General features: G+C 41.7%; 1 protein-coding gene across 2 annotated transcripts in view; it reads left to right on the forward strand.

The window, feature by feature from the left end:
- The first annotated feature begins 1,168 nt into the window (after positions 1-1,168).
- The window catches only part of LOC139766921 (opioid-binding protein/cell adhesion molecule-like), a 214,629-nt gene continuing 203,362 nt past the window's right edge, over positions 1,169-12,435 (forward strand). For both annotated transcript variants that reach the window (XM_071695960.1, XM_071695961.1), the window contains exon 1: positions 1,169-1,737. The gene's annotated coding sequence lies outside the window, so the exon portion shown is untranslated. The remainder of the gene's footprint in view (positions 1,738-12,435) is intronic.

Genomic DNA, 12,435 nt, shown 5'->3' on the forward strand with positions numbered 1-12,435 from the left:
CAACTCTATCCATAGCCCATGCCTCGCAACCATACAACATTGTTGGAACCACTATTCCTTCAAACATACCTATTTTTGCTTTCCGAGATAATGTTCTCGACTTCCACACATTCTTCAAGGCCCCCAGGATTTTTGCCCCCTCCCCCACCCTATGATCCACTTCCGCTTCCATGGTTCCATCCGCTGCCAGATCCACTCCCAGATATCTAAAACACTTTACTTCCAGTTTTTCTCCATTCAAACTTACCTCCCAATTGACTTGACCCTCAACCCTACTGTACCTAATAACCTTGCTCTTATTCACATTTACTCTTAACTTTCTTCTTTCACACACTTTACCAAACTCCGTCACCAGCTTCTGCAGTTTCTCACATGAATCAGCCACCAGCGCTGTATCATCAGCGAACAACAACTGACTCGCTTCCCAAGCTCTCTCATCCCCAACAGACTTCATACTTGCCCCTCTTTCCGAAACTCTTGCCTTCACCTCCCTAACAACCCCATCCATAAACAAATTAAACAACCATGGAAACATCACACACACCCCTGCCGCAAACCTATATTCACTGAGAACCAATCACTTTCCTCTCTTCCTACACGTACACATGCCTTACATCCTCGATAAAAACTTTTCACTGCTTCTAACAACTTGCCTCCCACACCGTATATTCTTAATACCTTCCACAGAGCAACTCTATCATATGCCTTCTCCAGATCCATAAATGCTACATACAAATCCATTTGCTTTTCTAAGTATTTCTCACATACATTCTTCAAAGCAAACACCTGATCCACACATCCTCTACCACTTCTGAAACCACACTGCTCTTCCCCAATCAGATGCTCTGTACATGCTCTGTACATATATATATATATATATATATTTCTATATTCATCTTTTTGAAACGTTAATTTTAGTCCGGTTGAACCATTGCATTTGGTGGTTTGTGTTGGTGCATCTGCTTTCTCTTATCGTAATTCACTTGTTCTGTTTACTTCTCATTCTGTTTTTCTCTCTATTCTTCCCCCCTTTCCCAGCTCCCCAGGCGTTGCCAGCTCCCCAGCCACTCTGAGAACTCCCACCAGGGGCGCTCCGGGCTTGCCGTCTTCCCCTCCCCCACACTCCCCCACGCCGCCCCGTGGTGGCCTGGCCTGCTCTGCTTGGCTGGCCTCCGACAGTCTCCCACTATCAGCCGTGTTGGACGGACGTGTGGTCGCCGCTCCCGGGGCTTTTCTTTCACACCCCCAACCACCCACCCACACCACCCACCGTCCGTTCTTAATCCGACCTCTTAAAACCAAACCTCAGTTTACCGGTGATGGCCACGTTCTGACGTCTTAGCCCAAAAAATATATATATTAAAAAAAAAAAAGTGTCGTGTGGAAGTAGTTGAGTTTTTGATCGCAACAGTGAATTAAAAGGCATATAATTTTTTTTTTTCCTTCGGTCATAATCCTCAGAGAAGAAAAATTGATAATCGACTAAAGATTGGAAACCCTGGGCTTCACTGACTTGTAAGGAAGGCTGGAGGTAGACGTTGTGTGTATATATATATGTTTCTGGTGTTAACTGTAGAAAGAAAGGAAAAAAAAAAGAAACCCAACCTCTCTGGTGATGGAAGGTATACAACCATACTCCTGTCATTGGTGAAGGCAGAGAGGGGAGGGTCGCCGCTGGGTTTGTAAGGCGCTGCAGCAACAGAAGCAGCGATATGCATTCATCTTGGGCTGTATAAGGTAAGGCTACATTGGCAGTACTTATTAATCCTCTCTCTCTCTCTCTCTCTCTCTCTCTCTCTCTCTCTCTCTCTCTCTCTCTCTCTCTCTCTTCCCTGATATGGGAGAAGGTACCAAATGTAGACAACAGACACACGCATTGTTCTTTCCCCTGTTCTACAACGCACATTCTCCACCACTGTTCTATATATATGGGTGGAGAACATCGAACTGCTGTCATAGGATATCGGTTGATAACAGCGAACAATTGTTATAAGATATCGGTGAATAACAACCCACCGTCCTGTGATATTGAGTGATAACAACGAAGAATTGTTACAAGATATCGGGAAATAACAACTCGCTGTTACTTGATATCGGGTCATAACAACGAATAAATGCTATAAGATATCGGGGAATAATAACAACCCACTGTTATGTGATATCGGGTGATAACAACGAACAATTCTTTTAAGATATCGGAGAATAACAACTCGCTGTTGTATAATATATAGAGGGCTATCAACGAATGGCCTTCATTGTAGAGACGACCTATTGGTTGTTAAAGGCGAGAACAGGCCAGTTGGTTAGTGTTCTACAGTGTTCGCTTCCCCCACCCCCCACCATGTTCTGGCACATCGCCCAGCACATGCAAATGACTTTTCGTAAGTCATCAGTGTTTCTCGAAGCCTTGGAATGGGTTCAGTCCTTACAGTGGGATGCGAGGATGATTTCCTGAATAAATCCTCAGTGAAAAAAAATAAGGAAAGATGAAGGAAATGGTAGCGATGGAGTGCCGGTTCAAACCACGGTTATGATCGCGTTTTTATACGTTGGGCATGACGGTACGGTAACCCTGAGCATGACGGTACGATAATCTTGAGCATGACGGTACAATACCCTGAGCATGACGGTACGATAACCTTGAGCATGACGGTACGATAACCCTGAACATGACGGTACGATAACCTTGAGCATGACGGTACGATAACCCTGAACATGACGGTACGATAACCTTGAGCATGACGGTACGATAACCCTGAGCATGACTGTACAATACCCTGAGCATGACGGTACGATAACCCTGAGCATGACGGTACGATAACCCTGAGCATGACGGTACGATAACCCTGGGCATGACGGTACGAGAACGTTCAGCATGACGGTACGATAACCTTGAACATGACGGTACTGCATCATTGAGCGCGACGGTACGACGTCTTCGAGCACGACGGTACGACTCCTTTGAACGCGTTGGTAGGAGACCCTTGAGCACGACGGTACGGCACCTGGGTCAGATAACCCGGCCTTTAACCTTACCTTTAAGGGTCAGGTCAGGTCGAAGGACAGGTAGTCGTACCGAGGGGTCGTGCTGTTCTTCTCAAGGGTCGTGCCATGGTGTTCAAAGGCTCAAAATTACGACTACTATTATTCTCCATCATTAATTCTTTTTGAGGTAATATGATTTAGGGGATAGTAATTTGTATGGTAATTTATGTATGATAATTAACAAAGGCAGCAACTAGAAGACTAGCTCGTGTTTACATTAAGATACTTTGATGATATCCACTGAATTACTCTACAATAGAATTTCTAGACTCTACTCAAGGTAGATATAGAAAATGGAACCTTCGTATGTATAGTATATACATTTGATAACAGGTTTAGGACTTTAGTATATCTTTAGGGGAAGCAATAACATATTAAGGACTATAACTTAAGGGGATGAGATAGTAGGTTAAGTACTCTAAGATATCTATCTTAAGGGATACAATAACATTAAGTACTGTGTGATATCTTAAGGGGATGCAATAGCAGATTAAGGACTTTACGATATCTTCATGGGATTTGATAACATATTAAGGACTGCAAGATATCTTTATGGGCATGTGATGCCAGGTTAAGGACTTTAACATATCTTAAGGGCATGTCATTGCCAGTTCAGGACTTAAGGAGATCTTTAGTTTGCAGAGAAATAAGGACTTTCACACAACTTAAGGGGATCTTTTATTTCTTTTGGTCTCTTGAGCACGATGGTACACTACTTGAGCACGACGCTTGATTATTAAACCTTTGAGCACCACTGCTTGAGCACGAGCGTAGTGCGGTCCTTGAGCGGTACTCCCCTTGAGCGGTACTCCCCTTGAGCACAATGGCACGAACCTTGGGCTTGAAGGTCTGGTCCAAGGCCAATCCATCATACCCAAGGTCGTACAGTCGGGTCAAACATATGAAGTTTGGATTCTTGGACCATATATATATATATATATATATATATATATATATATATATATATATATATATATATATATATATGCACACACACACACATACTAATTTTCTGCCGTAGGAGCCCCCTTCTAGCCTTATGAGGTTCTTCCAGCACTTAGGAAGGTAGCCACGTCCCCTTGTTGTATGTTCTTTTATGATGTGCAGAACAAATACATGCCAAGCGGGTGGTAAGTGCACGGTGTCGTCTCTATGGTGGTCGCATCGTAGGAATGAAGGGTCTTCGGGTGTGTTGAAACGGTGATTGTATCGCTGTAGTGATGGGTGATGTCCAGAGCGTAAGCGGGAGATTGTAACTCGTGTTTGTCTGGAGAGTGTGGTTTGTGACAGGTGTATGTCTGGTGGGGTTGGAATTAAAGTCCGAGTTGGGAGGTCTGTTGTTTAGTTGCCTGTCTGGCTATTTAATTGTGTATATGCTTTGCGAGTATATATATATATATATATATATATATATATATATATATATATATATATATATATATATATATAAACTCGGAAGTGATTTTAGATATCTTGACGTCCAATGGATCCATTTACTTTCAGCCTGCGTGATATCTTGCGATAACCCTATGTACACAACCGTCTAACTAGAATGCTGACACACCTAAGGAACTAACAAATACCTGGCTCTGAGCAAAGGTATCATCTAGAGACCGTAAATATAACATGATGGGAATGTGATAAATGTTCAGGATGGGAAAAGATTGTAGATTACAAGGGAATGATGAGAGATCCATTTGATCGTATCATATACAAGAAAATTCCTAAACGCTTTTCCATAATTAGAGTTGGCGATAAATTTTGATAAGCGATTCGGTTGTAAGTTATAACCAAATACTATTCGGTTTTTTTTTCAGTGTGGATAGGATTTATGGTTTAGAAAGAAAACCGAGTTTCAATACATAATGTATAATAGATGTGAGTAAGAAATATTCAGCTGTCGATAAATTCTGGTTTATATGTATGTTTGTAACGAATACAAGATTTATACTCCTACTTACATGTAGTCTTTATATATATATATATATATATATATATATATATATATATATATATATATATATATATATATATATATTCGTGTGTGTCAGAAGCGGAGTGAACAAGAAAGGAGACCATATTGGAGATGGAGGGACGGGATGAAATAGATCGATCGGGGCCTTAATATGCAGGAAGGGGAAAGGCGTGCACGGGATAGTGTGAATTGTAACGATGTGGTATACAAGGGTCGACGTGCTGTCAGTGGACTGAACCAGGGCATGTGAAGCTTTCGGGGAAAATCATGGAGAGGTCTGTGGTGCTTTCTTGTAGATAGGGAGCTATGGTTTCGGTGCATTATACATGGCAGAGAATGGATGTGAGCGGATGCGGCCTTTCTCCGTCTGTTCATGGAGCTGCCTTGCTGTTGCGGTAATGTGCGATCAGGTCCGAGTTTATAATATATATATATATATATATATATATTCTTTTCTTTCTTTCAAACTATTCGCCATTTCCCGCATTAGCGAGGTAGCGTTAAGAACAGAGGACTGGGCCTTGAGGGAATACCCTCACCTGGCCAAATTCTCTGTTCCCTCTTTTGGAAAATTAAAAAAAAAAAAAAAAAAAAATGAGGGGAGGATTTCCAGCCCCCCGCTCCCTCCCCTTTTAGTCGCCTTCTACGACACGCAGGGAATACGTGGGAAGTATTCTTTCTCCCCTATCCCCAGGGATATATATATATATATATATATATATATATATATATATATATATATATATATATATATATATGTGTGTGTGTGTTTGTGATTGGCGTCCTAGCTTCGTCTCTTCGATGTACATCAGTTGACTTTTATTTCTCTCTTGTCTCCCCTGATGTGGTTATTACACGAAAGTGCACTTGGGAACTGAACTTATCGCGTTTCATTTTCCCCGTGGAATCATAGGAATAAATAATATATATATATATATATATATATATATATATATATATATATATATATATATATATATATATATATATATTATATGAATATGAGCAGCCCGTATGAATATGAATACAGTAACACCTTTGGAAATGATTGCAATAATCTGAATGTAACGTATCCTTTCCATCTTTAATTACAATACAGTGTTTAAGCGGACCAACAGGAGCTGGCTAAGTGCAAGATACTGGACAGTAGCACGGAACCCTGGAGCACGCTCCTGTCTGGAGTCTGTCTTTACCATGTCAATCTCCCATGACAGAGCCATGTTAAGTAAGGGTTGGGGGTTGCCTAATTATCGTCACCGTAGTCATATATTGTGATTACAGGTTTAAAGTAGATTTTTTTTATAATGGCAAATTCATTGTTTATCGTTTATCTATATTAGTATTTTACAATGAATGAAAATTTTAAATATCTTCGTGTCGACATAGGTAAGTATATTTAATCCTTGAAAGACCAAAGTGGTAGCAGGCCATAGATGCGCTTATAACGAAGTGTTTTTTTTCTTATTTCCTTTGGGTAATCACTTGAAATGCTTTGGTAAAAGTTTACCCTTCCTGTTTCATTTATAAAGTACAAGAAATACATTTAGTTTTCCTTTTATCGATAAAAAGAAAACTACAGAAGTTTGGGAATGATGCGACCTCGCCAAGTTCAGTATTACAAAACCGCTATGTGTACCTACATGTGTTGATAAATGGCATTCATATCCTGATATTAGAAGTCCAGAGCACGACCATTCAACCCCACAATACCATCAACATGTTGGTCATAACCATATCCTCCTCCTCTCTGCTGTGGAACACCCCACCATAATGAACGTAACACAATATTCCTCCCCGTAAGCAGAGAGTATTATAAAGGTGGCCACAACTATCTGTATTGTGAGCAGCTATTCCATAGGGGTTCTTACTCGCTTCAGCATGGAGGTGGCGGCTCCTCATCCACCTTTATCTTCGCCCGAGTGAAACTGGAACCTGTTCTTAGCCTTACTAGCTTACCTGATGTTTGCCTCTTTTCAACAATCCCTTTCCGTCTATTGTGATGTTGCTGCACCTTTCTCTATTCTTCAGGTATTATTTCGGGGTCTGCTACCATGAGGTGCTCCATCCATCAAAGGCTTGGTAATCGCGGCCTCAACTAGCACATGCTTCCTTAGACTACTTTGTGGAGATTAGTCACACGAGGATTAACTGTTATTGACAACATTCTTTCCCTTGAACAGCGAAGTTGTGGATTTCTCTTCCCGTCTCTTGTCCTCGCCTTTTCGTATAATAACCTTTTCACTTTCGAAAGTCAGGTCTACAAATCCTTCACGAACGCATAGTAAACTATTCTACATTACTTGTCTCACATTTTCTCTGTCCTTTCGTTAGAGTTTGCCACAAAATTGAGCTTGTTTTCCCTCGTGTTATCGTCGACTGCCATCCATATATACTTAAAAGGAGAGGAATAAGCGATGAGGAAACACAGAGTGATTGGAAACGATTCACCTCTGAATATTGTTTCATCTTATTCTCGAGTCTTCAGGTAGTTGTCTCATTCATAACAAGAATATATAATTTTGATAACTCTACGTCTTTGGCCATATTATACCCATTACATGAGCCGTGGGAAATGCAGTATTATTATAATTAAAGTTAGCTTTGAAGATCTGTAACGTATCTATGCTCATTTGAACGTGGCGGACGAACAGAAACGATTAGAAATATGACAATCTTGAAAGGAAGCAGCATCAGGGATGGTGTCATTCCTTCTTACATCGTCTCAATAAAGAAACGGTTGCATGTTATTACCAGACAGCCTTGTGATATGGATTTACAAGTAACTACGTAAATAATTGTGTATTTACAATAACTGATCCCTTTCTCAGTGCATCTTAAGTCAAAGATGATTTACATAGATTCTCCTAATCGGAGGTAATCAATTGCACTTCTTCGAAGATTGAGAAAGTAATCACATTACTATGTGTTTAATCCCTTACAAAACAGTTTAATGTTCTTGAACTCTCGTTTCACAGACTACACACCACTTCGGCTGTTTGATATTCCCTATGATTCGGTCATCTCGCCGCCTTTGGCAGGGTTTCGGATCATTAACCTTCAAATTTTCACTTAACGTCAAATGTCTAACTAAATTGCTTCGTTAGTCCGTTCATCTCGCATGCCTCCAAGTCGTTTATAATCACCGACGAGTAATTGTCACATAGCTGAACTCGACTTCACCTTTGACACACCGAAGACGTGGTTCTCTAGTGCGGGTTTGGACCCCCGTTGTGGGAGGTTGCAGAGACTGTCGAACCCTCTGCGGTACACGCCCGTCCTTAACTGTTCCCCGGAGACATCGAAGCCACAAAGACTTCGGAGCGCCCCCCCACCTCATGGCTTTATGGGACTGTCGCTTGCCCACTAGCTGGTGACCCCATGGTGGAAATAAAATCTCGTTCGGCGAGGCTGTGTATATCACCGAAGTGGAACAAACGTCGGAGAACTTCTAAATCCAAAGATGAGTCCATCGTTTCACGGCTACTGATTGTGGCGCAGGAACCCTAGGGGAAGTTTTCCTCAGAGGTTACCGAATAGAAAACTTAAAAAAAGGGAGCAATCATCGTTAAGATAAACTAGGAAAGATCTCAAGAAAATTCTTGGTTTGAACTTTTTGGGTTTAGTTACCTGAAGTATGGATGTCACAGATTGCCAAGCTTCGTCCAGAAGGACTTCTCGTTTCTCTACGACGAGGCAAGATATCTCTAAGATAACATACTTCCTGGTATGTTGCGTATTCTCTCAGCAATCAGTGTCTCTTAGGAGAGTAAACTGGACTTAGTGAACGTATGAAGAAGGCGTGGGCGGCGAACAAAGTTAGTGACATTTATACTGAATATCGGATGCGTTGTGGCTGAGCGGAACAATAATACATTTCTCTCCATGCAAAGTGTATAAAAAATGTAAGATACCTTTCAGTAATTTTCTCTTCTTGCACTTTATTCATTCTTTTCTTCTTCCTCCACTTTTTTCTTTTCTCCATCTTTGTTTATTGTTCCTCTTACTTTTCATCCACACTTTGCTTTTTTGCTATAGTTACTTGCACTGTTCTTGCGGCCACGTCTGTTGTACCTTTGCTCTCTCATCATACTAGTATAAATACCTGAACCACTGGATTGAGACTGTACTCACTGTGACGAGCCGAGATGACCAGTTCTTCAGTGGATTTAGGTATTAGTGTTTATACATTGCTCGAAATATTGCTGTTATCTGTTGCTTCAATTGGTGTGTAAATGTATAGTTAACGTACAAGTGGTGTGGAAATGTACAAATAACTAACAAGTGGTGTGTGAATGTACAGTTACCTTACAAATGGTGTGTAAATGTACACTTGGATAATTTTTTCAGTGCTTATATCCCCATTACAAGAGTGATCTTGTCGAATTGATAGATTTATCCTTTGATGTATAGATTGTATTCTAATTACTACGAGGTTTAGACTGATCAAACGTACTTCTATTCTGCTACTGATTTGTGTTATAATTTGGTAATTTCCATGGATATTAGTGTCACGATGGATTTCTGTTCTGTTGATGAGTGCTATAATTTTCTGATTATTGCCAGTGTTGAAGTGATTAAAAACACTTGTATTATTCTGTTGATAGGTGTCGTAATTTCCTTATAATTATGGGTTGTTAAACTAATGAAAAGCACTTTTGTTATGCTATTGATGGGTGTTATAATTTCATATTATGGGTTGTTAAAGTGATTAAAAGCACCTCTTTTATTCTATTGATGGGTGGTATTATAATTTTCTATTTACTGTAGATGTTAAAGTGGCTAAGTGATTCTGGTCTGACGATGGGTGTTAAAACGTTCTAACAACATTGGGTGTTAGTGATTAAAGGAACTTCTGTTCCGCTAATGAATGCTGTTAACGACCAGTTGTGTTCTGGTGTCAGTCTCGCCAATCTTTACCATGTGAGAGCATTCCATACTTGAAGGGTCATATACACATTAAGCAGTAAACATTTCATACACATTATCATACATATGATTCACCTCGTACATTCCATTTGACATTTTTTTTCTATTGCTGTATAGTTCTCGTAATATGTGTTTTTTTTTTCTGTTCCCTCTTAATAATTCTGGTGTTCTTTTCTTTCTACCGTTCTCTAGTTGTCATATATCATTTTCCTTTTATTCTCTAGCTCACTCATTATATATTGATGTTTTCTTTTTATTGTTCTCTTGGTCACTCGTACATTATCTCGTTCTTTTCTTTCTATTGTACTCTCGTTTCTCAGTACATCTCTAGCTTTCGTTTCTTCCTCCTGTTGTTTACTTCGCTCGTCATAGCTCTGGTTTTCATCTGTCACTGGCTTTTGGGGACTGTGGTCGGCAGGGTCCGGTACTGACCATAAAGCTCTTCATATAAACAGCTCAGTCGCCTGCTAACTTCAGCTTCAGCTATCACCACTCACTCGAAGCTAATGTTCGAGAGGACGAACATCTTGGAATGCTGTCTAGCTCAGGGTCGTTCTAATTACATTCCCCAATACCCCTACACCCACACACACACCCACACAATGTGCATCATCGTACACACACTTCAGTCTCTCTCTCTCTCTCTCTCTCTCTCTCTCTCTCTCTCTCTCTCTCTCTCTCTACAGAGCTGATAAAATCCTGCACTGCACACTTTTCTACCTCCGCAAGCAAGGACGAGCTTAGAAACATAGGAATACAAAGGAATTCAATCAGCAACAGACCACTGGGTCCCTCCCAGGCTGTTTGTGTTGGAGGAGGAGGATATGTAAATCATAGATCAGTGTGGTAAGAGTAGAGACACGTACATATCAAGAAGAGAGGAACATTATATTATAGATGGACGCCGTCCTACACCACCATTCGTTATCTTACATCATCATACGCTGTCTTCACCACACTATCTTACACCACTGTACGCTATCTTACACCACCATTCGTAATCTTACACCAGCACACGCTATCTTTCACCACCACACGCTATCGTACACCACTACACGTCATCTTACACCACCACCACAATGTCTTTACCACCAGACACCACCAACCCAGACACCACAATCGCCACACCTCCGGTGCAGGGAAGCATGTCAAACACAGGAGGATTTAGGATACAATTTCTTCCTTCACCCACAAACTCTCTTAAGGTCATGGCCGAAGACTTGCTACCGTAACTCCCATTTACTGTGTCTTACCTCTAAAGACAATCTTCAACTTTAATCACTCTTTCCGACACTGTATGTATATCGCAGCTGGTGGACGTGGTCTAGATTATCCACGCAATCGGCCTATTTCCTACGGCCGTAGAGTTGAAAGACGATACGTGATTGGTCCAATTTGAGGGCCGTATGGGTGGAGGGAGTTGGACTCCTTTGTAAGCCTCGATGCGATTGGCTCTTTGAGGACGCCACCTGGCCCTCATCTGTAACCACCCGTTTGACTGGCTCTTCCCTCCTCCCCCTTGCATCCGTTATTCGGTCCTTGTAATGACGCGTCCATCCCACTAATAAGGAACCATTCCAATGATAGTCGATGGCGCGTTGAGCGCCAAGCGATATGTTTGCGTAGTTAGTGACGAAGGAATGATTGTATCGGTCCGTGGGTGGAAGGTCCCATTACAGTACGGTTTAGTGTGAGGCAGAGACCCCATACATGTTGTTTTACCTCTAGTCGATTCGACATCGGTGCTGGTGCTTCTCTGACGAACTCAATCTATAAAACCTCTTGACACTAATGCCACCCTAGGACTTCCATGTTGTACTTCCTTCATGGCCAAATCTATAAGACTTCCGACAGTAATGCTACTCCAGGATATCGCCGGCGCTTCTCTCGAAATGTTTATAAGACTCCTGACACTAATGCCACCCTAGGACATCGCTGATGCTTCCCTCGGAGACACAAATGCTCCGACACCTAGCAGAGATGGTCCCTCCCTCATAAGCCATACAGCTCCTCCTTCATCGCTCCATCGAAGTCAACGCGAGACCGTTCATCCCAGTGATGTGATCAGTCCACTCTGGACACGTACGCTCCCCAGTCCACTATCTACCCAAGTGGCGTCATCAGTTCCGTTTATCTTGTTCATGATACTCTTCCTCATCGTCAGTACCACTCAAACTAACCCTTCCACTTGCCCCATCACCATGGCAAGCCGTGACTTCCACTCACTCCACACTTCAGCCTTCCACTCACTCCACCGAAGCCATCGTCAGCATGAACTCGTCTCCGCCACTCGACCTACTTCGTCCTTGCCTCCCACTTTACCAAGTTAGTATGGAAGCTTCTTTTGGCTCTCTCGACGATATTTAGCTCTCCTGAAGCTGTCGATGTGTCAGGACGAATTCTATACCATACAGCAAGCCCCATAGACACCCGCGAAGTATTTTCTGCAAGTCCAACACTTCCAAAGCGTTCGCTGCAAGTTTAGAAAA

This window comes from Panulirus ornatus, chromosome 58 (assembly GCF_036320965.1).
Source record: "Panulirus ornatus isolate Po-2019 chromosome 58, ASM3632096v1, whole genome shotgun sequence".
NCBI lineage: Eukaryota > Metazoa > Arthropoda > Malacostraca > Decapoda > Palinuridae > Panulirus > Panulirus ornatus.